Source organism: Schistocerca americana, chromosome 9 (genome assembly GCF_021461395.2).
Source record: "Schistocerca americana isolate TAMUIC-IGC-003095 chromosome 9, iqSchAmer2.1, whole genome shotgun sequence".
Taxonomy (NCBI): domain Eukaryota; kingdom Metazoa; phylum Arthropoda; class Insecta; order Orthoptera; family Acrididae; genus Schistocerca; species Schistocerca americana.
This window is the reverse complement of record NC_060127.1, coordinates 181,129,445-181,144,524: the sequence shown is the minus strand read 5'-3', so window position 1 is coordinate 181,144,524 and position 15,080 is coordinate 181,129,445.

Here is a 15,080-nt window from a genome sequence, read left to right as displayed (position 1 = left end):
TTACATCATTACTGGTAGTAGCATAATGCTGGGTGCTGGTTCTATGGCAGAAAGATGGGGCACACTTTAATGTATCGCCATAACTATAGCTTATCTGTCGATATGGATGTAAATTTAGTTTTTACTTACCGCGACAGTATAGGCGGCTTTTTTCGTATCTGTCTGCCTCAATTTGGATGTCCAGAACACTTTCACACGAACTATATTAGTTCACACTTTAACTGTGGCACTTTACCAACATCCAGCATGCACTTTACAACTGTTGCTTATAACAAAGATCTTGACAGAGAGATATGGCATAAGCCTACTTTGTACAGAGATATAATTTTTTGTTCTTTACATGTGTTAAAGTCGATATAAGGGCAAGTTTTTTTTTGTTATAAAAATGGCGATAACATGAGAGCACTAGATAAATTAATAATAAATTACTGCAAGAACAAATTTCAGGTGATCTGATATGCTATTTCTACTTGTATGTTACAGGCAGTTTTCTCTTCTTTTTTTTTTATTGATTCCTTGGGACTCATGTTAATGCCAAACATGATAACTGCCATGAAAAAAAACTGCCGGTAACATACAAGTAGAAATAACATATTAGATCACCTGAAATTTGTTCTTGTAATTTATTATTAATTTATCTAGTGCTCTCATGTTATCGCCATTCTGATAACAAAAAAAACCTTGCCCTTATATCGACTTTAACACATGTAAGGAACAACAAATTACATCTCTGTACAAAGTAGGCTTATGCCATATCTCTCTGTCAAGAACTTTGTTAAAAGCAACAGTTGTAAAGTGCATGCTGGATGTTGGTAAAGTGCCACTGTTAAAGTGTGAACTAATATAGTTCGTGTGAAAGAGTTCTGGACATCCAAATGGAGGCAGACAGACACGAAAAAAGCCGCCTATACTGTCGCAGTAAGTAAAAACTAAATTTACATCCATATCGACAGATAAGCTATAGTTATGGCGATACATTAAAGTGTGCCCCATCTTTCTGCCATAGAACCAGCACCCAGCATTATGCTACTACCAGTAATGATGTAACTTCCCGGATCCTCCCGAAATCATATGAAGATGAACCTGAAAAGGTTCGAAAACCGGTTAATGTAATAAAGCATTATTATTGAAAAAAGTGACTGGTTGCAGTTGTGTATAACTTATTTACATTAATATACAGTCACGGTTCTAAAATATCCGTAATAGATAAGCATAATAGACAATACTATTTCACTTTCAGGATCCGACAGCGTTGCTATGGCTCTGCAAGGGCACATGGAACTACGAGAGCACCTCCACATAACAGGAAAGAAGTATTGCTACACACAGGCTCACTAAGTCACTTCGAGACTGGCTTAACTATCGCAAAACTCGGGTGGGAAAGCACGGCCAGTTATACTGTACGACCGACTTCGTGGGCTGTCTTAGACAGCGGTGTCAGAACGCCAGCACGGGTGGGGCAAACAGATTGATATTGGCGATGCACGCGTACTGGCGAAACAGCCTCTTACATTCAGGAAGAAGATTAGAGAGGCAGTAGAAATAGCCAAGTGACCGGCCAACATGAACAGAGAAGACGGGTACCGACTTCCGACGTCTTGGCTGCCGGCAATAACAGCGCTACGGGGCGACAGCTCACGCGAAGAAACACTCACACACACGCGGGAGACCGCAGCGGCCGCAGTTTCACAGAGTACACGTCACAACTGCCACCTGGTTTTCCATTCGCCGATTTTCCACGATCGCAAACAGTAATGCAAACACCAGTCAAAGCGTCGGTTTTCCACCAATGAAAAGAAATAATAAAAACACCAACAAAAACTTCTAACATCCCTCCCTTTCATCCTAAACAGCCTATCAGAATTAGATAGCAGCCATGTCTGCAGGTATACACAGTGGTCCACAGACAGTGACCGGGCGAAATATATCGCGAAATAAGCATCAAACGAAAAAACTACAAAGAACGAAAGAGCTTGAAGGGGGAAACCAGATGGCGCTATGGTTGGCCAGCTAGATGGCGCTGCCATAGGTCAAACGGATATCAGGTGCGTTTTCTTTAAAACAGCAACCCCAACTTTTTATTACATATTCGTGTAGTTCGTAAAGAATTATGAATGTTTTAGTTGGACCACTTTTTTCGCTTTGTGATATAGTATAAGTACGTATAAGTACGTGGTATCACGTATCACTCCGCCAGTGCGGACGGTATTTGCCTCGTGATACATTACCAGTGTTAAAATGCCAAACGGGCGTGTGCTATGTACGCTGCTCTGTATCCTGGACGACATCATCCAAGTGTCCGGACCGTTCGCCGGATAATTACGTTATTTAAGGAAACAGGAAGAAGTTCAGCCACATGTGAAACGTCAACCACGACCTGCAACAAATGATGATGCCCAAGTAGGTGTTTTAGCTGCTGTCGCGGCTAATCCGCACATTAGTAGCAGACAGATTGCGCGAGAATCGGGAATCTCAAAAACGCCGGTTTTGAGAATGCTAGATCAACATCTATTGCAACCGTACCATATTTATATGTACCAGGAATTGCATGGCGACGACTTTGAACGTCGTGTACAGTTCTGCCACTGGGCACAAGAGAAATTACGGGACGATGACAGATTTTTTGCGCGCTCTATTTAGTGACGAAGCGCCATTCACCCTCCAGCGGTAACGTAAACCGTCATAATATGCACTATTTATGCAACGGAAAATCCACGATGGCTGCGACAAGTCGAACATCAGCGACCTTGGCGGGTTAATGTATCGTGCGGCATTATGGGAGGAAGGATAATTCGCCCCTATTTTATCGATGGCAATCTAAATGGTGCAATGTATGCTGATTTCCTACGTAATGTTCTACCGATGTTACAACAAGATGTTTCACTGCATGACAGAATGGCGATGTACTTCCAACATGATGGATGTCCGGCACATAGCTAGCGTGCGGTTGAATCGGTACTGAATAGCATATTTCATGACAGGTGGATTGGTCGTCGAAGCACCATACCATGGCTCGCACGTTCACCGCATCTGACGTCCCCGGATTTCTTTCTTGTTATCGTGATCCACCAACAACGCCTGACAACATGCGTCAGCGCATTGTCAATGCAAGTGCGAACATTACGGAAGACGAACTACTCGCTGTGGAGAGGAATGTCGTTACACATATTGCCAAATGCGTTGAGATTGACGGACATGATTTTGAGCATTTATTGCATTAATGTGGTATTTACAGGAAATCACGCTGTAACAGTATGCGAACTACTCGCTGTTGAGAGGAATGTCGTTACACGTATTGCGAAATGCATTGAGATTGACGGACATGATTTTGAGCATTTATTGCATTAATGTGGTATTTACAGGAAATCACGCTGTAACAGTATGTGTTCTCAGAAATGATAAGTTCTCAAAGGTACCTGTATCACATTGGAACAACCGAAATAAAATGTTCAAACGTACCTAAGTTCTGTATTTTGTATTTTAATTTTAAAAACCTATCTGTTACCAACTGTTCGTCTAAAGTTGTGAGCCATATGTTTGTGAGTATTACAGCGCCATCTATCACAAAGCGAAAAAAGTGGTCGACCTAAAACATTCATATTTCTTTACGTACTACACGAATATGTAACAAAAAATGCGGGTTCCTATTTAAAGAAACGTAATTGATATCCGTTTGACCTGTGGCAGCGCCATCTAGCGGGCCAACCATAGCGCCATCTGCTTTCCCCCTTCAAGCTAAAAAAGTTTCGTTCTTTGTAGTTTTTTCGTTTGACGCTTATTTCATGAGATATTTGGCCTGGTCACGATCTATGGACCACCCTGTCTAAGAAACAAAGTTTTCTCAGCAGTAAACAAAAATACCCTGAAAAAGGTCGCTTGCAACAGGTAACGAAACGTCGGTAGTTCTGTATATATTGACAATGCGATCAAAAACCCTGAAAAATGTTATTTAAATGATGCTGGTGATTTTTAGCCCCACAATATTTCATTCCAGACTGTAAGTGATATTTGAAACATATTTTAATTTTAATAATGAACAGCCTCAGTTGCACCGTTTGCCTAGAAATTTACCTAGGTTTCAGTCGGGATAACCCAACCCTCTTCAGAATGACAGAATCTATCGTTTGTCCATAGTAGACATCGTCAAGCTCAAACTACATATGAGCTTGACGATGTCCACTATGCCGACCGGAGTGGCTGTGTGCGGTTCTGGGCGCTACAGTCTGGAACCGCGTGACCGCTACGGTCGCAGGTTCGAATCCTGCCTCGGGCATGGATGTGTGTGATGTCCTTAGGTTAGTTAGGTTTAACTAGTTCTAAGTTCTAGGGGGCTGATGACCACAGCAGTCAAGTCCCACAGTGCTCAGAGCCATTTGAACCATTTTTGATGTCCACTATGCACAAACGATAGATTCTGTTATTCTGAAGAAGGTTTGGTTATCTTGACTGAATCCTAGGTAAATTTCTAGGTAAACGGTGCAACTGAGGCTGTTCATTATTAAAATTTATACAGTTGCTGACAGGGCCGTGATATGTTGAAGATATTTGAAACCATTTTGTTTGAAATCGTACCATAGGTTAGGAATGAGATTTTTACCCACGGCTATCCCAGTCGAATACATTTCAGATGTATCCAACACATTTCACACGTGTCTGTACACACATTTAATCCATCATATTTAATTTCTAGCGAATTTAGCCCTGCAGTTTCATTTTCACGCTGTTCAATATTTATGCCATCGTATCTTCTGAACTTTGCATCGTACGATATATTTGTAGGTACATTCAGCTGCATACGTGGACGCTGTCTACGAAAAATGTTAGTTTATTGCGCATGTCAGTGTTTACGAGGTAATATCATCTGAATTATGAGTCATGCAATGATATAAATTTGCAGGGCCGGCCGGTGTGGTCGTGCGGTTCTAGGCGCTACAGTCTGGAACCGCGTGACCGCTACGGTCGCAGGTTCGAATCCTGCCTCGGGCATGGATGTGTGTGATGTCCTTAGGTTATTTAGGTTTAAGTAGTTCTAAGTTCTAGGGGACTGATGACCACAGGTGTTAAGTCCCATAGTGCTCAGAGCCATTTGAACCATTTTGAAATTTGCAGGTAAATTCAGTGGTATATTTGTGAATACTGTCTGCAAATAGCGTCGCAAATACGCTTAGTAGTAGAGATGTAATGATTTAAAACGTCATGTTTCATACGGCAGTTTTACTGTGTAAACGGTATTCTCAAATAGTGGATGACCTAAGTATGCTAATACGCTCGTCCTGGACTACACTGCCTTTCGACACTCACACCCACCGCTGTGACAGGTAGGTGGTCCTTAACCACACAGCGATGACTTACAGAGAGCAAGTAATATCTGTATCAAATTTTGTCGAAATCGGTCCGGTGTTTTAGGAGAAGATACCGAATACCTACGTACGTACATCGAATTTCATAGTATGTACGGATTTTTGATGATATCCAACAGGTTTTTCTCCTTCTGTCTCGCTTGTTTTTCTATTCATGTTTCAGACTAACTTTGTGGTAATGTGAATAAAGGTTTTTTGTGTAATTTGTCACTCGATGGATAGCGTGGCTGTAATCACACGGGGACTTCGGTTCACAAAGGTGACATTTACATTCATATTGATAACTTCAAAAATATGTATTTGTTATACACTAGTGAAATTAGGTTTCTGTGTATCAGAGTAATTATTAAAACTAAGTAGATAAATCGCCCTTGATCGAATATGTTTTCTGTAGGTCTTGGGGGCACGACGCGATTTCAAACTCACTGAATGACTTTACATAAAACTGATAATTTTATTTCTGTGTATGTCCATGATCAGGGATTAATACGATTTACAAATATGTCCATTCGTTGCTGTTGCAGAACGTGTTCACTACGGCGACGCCTTTGGGGAACTATTGAAACGAGCCTGCAGTAGACATTTTCCCTCCACCGCGAAAGTACTTCCGTGATTACGCTACGCAGGGAGACGGGCCTTTTGGTAAATGGAAGTCCCCGCTACCTGCGAACACGAAGGCTGCGACCCTTTGAGCAAGGTTCGCGGTAACCAGGAGGTGGAGTAGGCAAGTTTCCTCGAAAATGAAAAGAGAATGAGAACGCGCGGCGTGGAATGAGGTGGGGAGGACGGGTACAAGGTAGAGAGGAGGGGGTTTTACGTACGTAGGCGGCCGGAAGTCTGAATAGCGATGTGATTTCTGCGCGGCAACAAAGAAGTTGCCTCTAACCCTGTCGTCACTGCCTATGCAGCATTGCGTGGCTGCAAAGGAGGTAAAGGGAAGCAGGTTGTCGCGTTGAGGCACTATAAATTTTGCTCTCCAGAAATATAGTCGTCTAATCGGAAACTTTAGATGTTGTGTTACTTGTAGTGATAATGTTGTTGTTTTGTGGTCTTCAGTCCAGAGACTGGTTTGATGCAACTCTCCATGCTACTCTATCCTGTGCAAGTTTCTTCATCTCCCAGTACCTACTGCAACCTACATCCTTCTGAATCTGTTTAGTGTATTCATCTCTTGGTCTCCCTCTGCGATTTTTACCATCCACGCTGCCCTCCAATACTAAATTGGTGATCCCTTGATGCCTCAGAATATGCCCTACCAACCGATCCCTTCTTCTAGTCAAGTTGTGCCACAAACTCCTCTTCTCCCCAATTCTACTCAATACCCCCTCATTAGTTATGTGATCTATCCATCTAATCTTCAGCATTCTTCTGTAGCACCACATTTCGAAAACTTCTATTCTCTTCTTGTCTAAACTATTTATCGTTCATCCTTCACTTCCATACATGGCTACACTCCATACAAATGCTTTCAGAAACGACTTCTTGACACTTAAATCTAGATGTTAGCAAATTTCTCTTCTTCAGAAACGCTTTCCTTGCCATTGCCAGTCTACATTTTATATCCTCTCTACCATCTCTCTAACCATCATCAGTTATTTTGCTCCCCAAATAGCAAAACTCCTTTACTACTTTAAGTGTCTCATTTCCTAATCTAATTCCCGCAGCATCATCCGATTTAATTCGACTACATTCCATTATTATCGTTTTGCTTTTGTTGATATTCATCTTATATCCTCCTTTCAAGACCATGTCCATTCCATTCAGCTCCTCTTCCAGGTCTTTTACTGTCTCTGACAGAATTACAATGTCATCGCGGCGAACCTCAAAGTTTTAATTCCTACTCCAAATTTTTCTTTTGTTTCCTTTACTGCTAGCTCAATATGCAGATTGAATAACATCGGGGAGAGGCTACAACCCGGTCTCACTCCCTTCCCAACCACTGCTTCCCTTTCGTGCCCCTCGACTCTTGTAACTGCCATCTCGTTTCTGTACAAATTGCAAATAGCCTTTCGCTCCCTGTATTTTACCCCCGACACCTTCAGAATTTGAAAGAGAGTATTCCAGTCAACATTGTAAAAAGCTTTCTCTAAGTCTACAAAAGCTAGAAACGTACGTTTGCCTTTCCTTGATCTATTTTCTAAGATAAGTCGTACCGTCAGTATTGCCTCACGTGTTCCAACATTTCTACGGAATCGAAACTGATCTTCCCGAGGGTCGGCTTCTGCCAGTTTTTCCATTCGTCTGTAAGGAATTCGTGTTAGTATTGCAGTGATAATATGTTCCTGAAAAAGAAAGTACACATTCCAAAACTTGACTGATGTATTAAATAATCCTATAATTTGTAAACTAATTGGCTAATAATGTAGTTGACTAAATACCAGGACATCTAGAGGCCAGATAGAAGCAGTACGTAATAATAACTAACCAACTCTGTCCCAACAGGCTTCGGTAAGTCCAACGGTACCGACCGACCACCGTGTCATCCTTAGCCGATAAGCGTCACTTGATGCAGATACGGAGGGCATGCGCGCCACTCTCTCGGCCACTCTCTACGCCTCAATCAAGCAGCTCCTCAACTGGTCTCATAAGGGCTGAGTCATCCTCCTTTGCCTGCCGCTGTGGCCGAGCGGTTTTAGGCGCTTCAGTCCGGAACCACGCGGCTGATACGGTCGCAGGTTGTGTGTGATGTCCTTAGGTTAGTTTGGTTTACGTAGTTCGGACTGATGACCTCAGATGTTAAGTCCCGTAGTGCTTAGAGAGATTTGAACCATTCATCCCCCTTGCCAACAGCCTTCGGCAAACCAATCCAAGTTCTAGTCAAGCCCGACACAATATACGCTCTCTCGGCTGTTGTGTTTTCGTGACCGCAGCTGGTAGTCAACAGCACCCGTGGTGTAGCGATAGCGTCATTGATTACTAATCAAAACGTCCTCGGTTCCAGGATCGAATCCCGCCACTGCTTAAATGTTGATTAGTAATCAGCATTGACGCCCGAAGACTTCCGGCATAAGGAGTGACCTTCATTCAGCCAACGGAATTGTCAAAGAGGGCAGAGGAACGGATAGAGGTTCTCTTCTCCTAGGGATGGGAAACTGCGCCTAAAGTTGGAAGAATGAGCAACGGTCGACGCCATGAGGATGGAGAAGGCAATGGAAACCACTGCATTAAAGACACATAACGTGTATCCACTGGACATGTGCACTGTAACAGAAAAAGTGTCATGATGATCTCTCCATTGGCAAAAGATTCCGGAATAGTCCCCCATTCGGATCTACAGGAGAGGTTTGCCTAGAGGGATGTGACCATGAGATAAACATTGAATAATCAATGAAAGGATAACGTTCTACGTGTCTGGGCGTGGAATATTCAGAAGCTTGAACGTGGTAGGGAAACAGTCTGAAAAGGGAAATCTAGATGTATTAGGGGTTAGTAAAGTGAAATGGAAAGGATTTGTGGTCAGATGAGTATAGGGTAATATCAACAGCAGCAGAAAATGGTATAACGGGATAGGATTCATTATGAATAGGAAGGTAGAGCAGAGAGAGTGCTATTGTGAACAGTTGAGGGTTCTTCTTATCAGAATCGACAGCAAACCAACATCGACCACGATCGTTCAGGTATATGTGCCGAAGTCGTAAGCTGAAAATGAAGAGAAAGTATATGAAGATACTGAAAGAATAATGTAGCACGTAAGGTTATATGCGAATCTGCTAGTCATGGGGGACTGAATGCAGTTGCAGGGGCAGGAGTAGTATAAAATGTTACAGAAGAATATGGGCTGGAGACAAGTAATGCGAGACGAAAACGACTAATCGAGTTTTGTAATAAATGTAGGCGGTAATAGCGAATGCTTTGTTCAAGAATCACAATAGGAGGAGGTAGCCTTGGAAATGGCCGGGTGGTGCGGGAAGATTTCATAAATCTTGGTCAGACAGAGGTTCAGAAATCACATACTGGATTGTAAGGCGTACCCAGGAGCAGATATAGACTCAGATCACTATATGGTAGTGATGAAGAGTAGGCTGAAGACATTAGTCAGGAAGAATCAATACGCAAAGAAGTCGGATACGGAAGTACTAAGGAATGACGAGATACGCTTGAAGTTCTCTACGGTTATAGATACAGCAATAAGGAATAGCTCAGTAGCTAGTACGGTTGAAGAGGAATGGACATCCCTAAAAACAGTGATAACAGAAGTCGGGAAGGAAATCATAGGTACAAAGAAGATAACTGCAAAGAAACCATGGCTACAGAAAAAATACTTCAGAATGGTGGACTCCATGTGGTTCCGAAGTTGTGCAGCGACCGTAAACCACAAAATTACCAAATGAGCAGCAATCTCTCCTTGTCAGTATTACTACTCATGCGACGTATTCGTTGAAAGCACCGATGATGGCTGTTAATCAGTTGAAATAGATTTCCAGAAGTGAATAAATGAAACATGACTTTGCGACTGGTTGCTGCTTATTTGGTAATTTTAATAATAAAAATACTTCAGTTAATCGATGAGAGGAGGAAGTACAAAAATGTTACGGGAAACTCAAGAATTTGGAAATACAAGTCGCTGAGGAATGAAATAAATAGGAAGTGCAGGGGAACTAAGACGAAATGGCTGCATGAAAAATGGGAAGAAAGCGAAAAAGAATTGGCTGTCGGAAGGACAGACTCAGCACACAGGAAAGTCAAAACAACCTTGTTTGAAATTAAAACAAAGGTGGTAACATAAAGAGTGCAACAGGAACTCCACTGTTTAATGCACAGAAGAGTGCGGATAGGTGGAAAGAATACATTGAGTGCGTCGATGAGGCAGAAGATTTATCTGATATGATAGAAGAAGAAACAGGAGTCGATTTAGAAGAGTTAGGGGATCCAGTATTAGAACCAGAATTTAGGAGGGCTTTGGAGGACTTAATGTCAAATAAGGCAGAAGCGATAGGAAACATTCCATCAGAATGTCTAAAATCATTGGGGGAAGTGCCAACAAAACAACTATTCACGTTGGTATGTAGAATGTATGAGCGTGGCGACATACCATCTAACTTTCGGAAAAAATGTCATCCACACAAATCCGAAAACTCCAAGAGCTGACAAGTGCGAGTATTATCTCACGATCAGCTTAACAGCTCAGAAATTGCTGGCAAGAATAATACGCAGAAGAATGGAAAAGAATATTGAGGATCTGCTACAAAAGGTAAAGGTACGAGCGAGGCAATTCTGACGTTCCTGTTGATCATGGAAGCAAGATTGAAGCAAAATCAAGACACGTTCATAGGATTTGCCGATCTGGAAAAAGCGTTCGACATTGTAAAATTGTGCGAGATGTTCGAAATTCTAAGAAAAATAGCGGTAAGGTATAAGGAGAGACGTCTAATATACAATATGAAACTTATAAAAGGAACAGAACATATACCTGTATGAAAATTTTTTTAATGAGACAGGACTGGCTTTGTGACCTTTAGTCAGGTATAGAATGATCAGCCAGAACATTACGACCACCGACCTAGTATCGATATAAAACCCGCCCAAGTGATAGCAGTGTCACCTGACGAGGAATGACTGCTAGTCAGACACATGCACGGTGCATGTGCTATCAGTGAGCGTCTCGTCCGTGTGTAGAACGGGGAAGGTGTGCAACCTGTTGAGGGCAGATTGTGATGGCTGGAGACTCGGCAAGAACATTTTGTAAACTGCACGACTTGTAGGGTGCTCCAGGAGTGCTGTGGTGAGTGTCTTCAACACGAGGCGGAACCAACGTGAAACCACGTCCAGACGCCGTGGGGTTGGGCGACCACCCGTCGCTATGGATATCAGACGTCGTAGACTGGGCAGACTGGTAAAAAAGGACAGGCGAAGAACTATGGGTTGAAATAACATCAGACTTTAATGCTCGGCAGAGTGCAAGTGTGTCTGAACACACAGTGCGCCGAACACTCCTAACAATGGGCCTCCGCAGGTAAAGACCCATGCATGCGCCAATATTGACACCACGACATCGGCAACTACGACTGAAATGCCTACGTAACCATGGTCTGATGAATCCTGATACCTCTTTCGTCATGCCGATGAGAGGTTGCGACTTGGTTGTCTTCCAGCTCTTTACACCTGCTCTGCAGGATGGAGAAAAGCTGGAAGTGGCTCCACTATGTCCTGGGAATATTCGCGTGCGCATCCATGGGTCCATTGGAGGTCGTGCAAGGCACCATGAATACCAAGGAGTATCGTAAACTTCCTGCAGACCACGTACACCCCTTCGTGACGGTCGTGTTTCGCGACGGCAGTGGCATTTTTCACCACGATAATGCGCCATGTCACAAGGCCAGGAATGTCTTGGAGTGTGCAGAATACTCAGTAGTGTAGAACACTCAGTATAATGTCATTTATTGAAACTGAACTACACTCCTCGAACAACCACTATATACACACAAAGAAAACAAATAACTTGTAGACGACGGCCATTCATCAAGAGCGCCGGTGAGGTCCGTCGGAGCTGGTCCCCGCTCGGCGAGGAACTGGCTGTACTGTGTTTTTTTTTTCTTTATTGATTTTCTACTCCCCCCGAAGGCAGCAGCTTAGTGCGCTGCTCTGCAGCCTATAGACATTTTTTTAAAAAAAGGAAGAAGAAAGAAACAAGAAAAGCAGGCGATAAAACGATGACTTAAAGTGTAAAATGGTGGAAAAATGTGGAAAGTTAAAATAGGAAGCAAAAGGGGTTGGCAATGTTGATAAAACACACAGGAATCAGACAAGTAACATGGTAGACACAGAATTAAAAAACATGGTGACAGTGGTTTCTGTTCGCGAGAGATAAAAAATCACACCCAGCAACAGTATGATGGCTGTTCGCCACACAACACCGAACACTCACTGTAAAAACACTCACTGTCAAACACTGCACGAAAATGGCGGCACAAATATGACAATCCTGAGCCAAAGGCAGATGGGGGGGGGACCTGGAGGAGGGGGAAAAACAAGGAGGGAGGAGAGGAAAAAACGAAAAGGCAGGGGGGAACCAAGGAGGGAGAGGACTCATAAGGGGGGGGGGGGAGGGGCTGGCTGTACTGCTGCTGCGCTGGCCTTGTAAAGCCGGCGGAGGCCGGTGGAGTACTCTAACTCTCCCTGTATCTGTGAGGCGACTTCTGCAGGAAAACGTTCGCATTAGTCTCTAGCAAGTTCTGTTTGTTTTGAAGAATTGTTTTCCCTCTTGGTTGCGCCTGCAAGTGCTTGTGTATGTTATATGGTACACAGGGGTGTCTTGAGTGTAGTCTGCCTGGCAGGGGCCGTCTGTGGCAGACGTAACAGAGTGATTCTAGGAACACAGTTACGAACTCCAATTGATGTGCTAGCTCCTCAACTCGCCAAATCTGAAACCGATCTGGGATGTGATTGAACGTGACGTCAGAGCTCATCTACATCTACACTTACATCTACATCTACATGGATACTCTGCAAATCACATTTAAGTGCCTGGCAGAGGGTTCATCGAACAATAATTTTCTATTATTGCCGTCTCGCACGGAAAGAGTGAACACATATCTTTCTGTGCGAACTCTGATTTCTGTTACTTTATTGTGGTGATCGTTTCTCCGTGTGTAGGTCGGCCTCAACATAATAATTTCACATTTGGAGGAGAAACTTTGAAATTTCGTGAGAAGATTCCGCTGCAACGAAAACCGCCTTTGTTTTAATGATGTTAACCCCAAATCCTTTATCATTTCAGTGACACACTCTCCCTTATTTCGCAATATTCCAAAACGTTCTGCCCTTCTCTGAACTTTCTCGATGTTCTCTGTCAACGCTATCTGATAAGGATCCCTGACCGTGCAGCAGTATTCTAAAAGAGAAGTGACAAGCATAGTGTAGGAAGTCTCTTTAGTAGATTTGTTACATTTTCTAAGTGTCCTGCTACAAAACGCAGTCTTTTGTTAACCTTCCTCACAAATTTTCTATGTTTTTGTTCTAATTTAAATCGTTTGTAACTGTAGGTCTTAGATGTAACTGCTTTATCGTGTAACCGAAGTTTAACGGATTCCTTTTAGCACTCATGTGGATGACGTCACACTTTTTGTTACCTAGGGTCGATTACCAATTTTTAAACCATACAGATATCTTTTCTAAATCGTTTTGCAATTTGTTTTGATCTTCTGATGACTTTACTAGTTGATGAACGACAGCGTAATCTGCAAACAGCCTAAGACGGCTGCACAGATTGTCTCCTAGATATTTTATATAGATAAGGAACAGCAAAGGGCCTTTAACACTACCTAGGGGAATGCCAGAAATCACTTCTGTTTTACTCGTTGACTTTCCGTCAGTTACTGCGAACTGTGACCTCTCTGACATGAAATCACGAATCCAGTCACATGACTGAGACGATATTCAATAAGCGCGCAATTTCACTACAAGCTGCTTGTACGGTACAGTGTCAAAAGTCTTCCGGAAATCTAGAAATAAGGAATCAGTTTGAGATACCTTATCAAGAGTACTCAACACTTCGTGTGAGTAAAGAGCTAATTGTGTTTCACAAGAACGGTGTTTTCTAAATCCGTGTTGACTGTGTGTCAATAGACCGTTTTCTTCGAGGTAATTCATAATTTTCGAAAACAATATATGTTCCAGAATCCTGCTGCATATCGGCGCTAATGATATGGGCCTGGAATCTAGTGGATTACTCCTACTGCCTTCCTTGAATATTGGTGTGACCTGTGCAACTTTCCAGTCTTTGGGTACGGATCTTTCGTCGAGCGAACGGTTCTGTATAATACGTATAGAGCTTTTGTATCAGCAAACTCTGAAAGGAACCTGACTGGTATACAGTCTGGACCGGAAGACTTGCTTTTATTAAGTGATTTAAGTTATTTCGCTACTCCGAGGATATTTACTTCTACGTTACTCATGTTGGCCGCTGTTCTTGATTCAAATTCCGGAATATTTATCTCGTCTTCTATGTTCTTTGATGAAAGAATTTCGGAAGGCTGTGTTCAGTAACTCTGCTTTGGCAGCGCTGTCTTCAATAGTATTTCCATTGCTATCGCGCAGAGAAGGCATTGATTGTGTCTTGCCGCTAGCATACTTAGAATTTAGATTTTGCGCCGGTTTTCGAGACAAAGTGTCGTTGTGGAAACTATTATAAATATTTCGCATTGAAGTCCACGCGAAACTTCGACCTTCTGTAAAAGATCGCTAATTTCAGTATATCCATTGTCGATGAAGAACTGGAACTGTGATTTAAACTGGCGTTTATCTGGTACTAAATATGCAACCAGTCGCTTTTTTACGATTTATTCAACCGTGAACATGTTTTCGAGCCATGAATTTGTTGCTAAGGTGACTTCTGCACATTAGAAATCACTGTCTCCTTCTGAACGACCCATTGTGCTGTTACTCCTACACAATATGCCCCACCACTTTTTATATTGGCGGGTCCGCTTCTCTTGCCATCTAGTAGTCAATTCCGCATAACACAAGGCGTGTGAATTCTTTAGACCGGATAGTGTAGAATGCTGTCTGGTGTATTGTACGCGATCGTTGTTTGCCCGAGACGGCGTTCAACACAGAAGTTCCGCTTTATTAGGCAGCAGTTCTGTTAACTAATTTTCCTTCCATCACTGATACGAGTAGTTGTAGACATATCGCATCATAAAATCTGCCACTACAAGGAATAAGAGTTTATTGCACAGTAATTGATTAAGAATTAAAAGGCTTGTAAAGCAGTTATCAGCA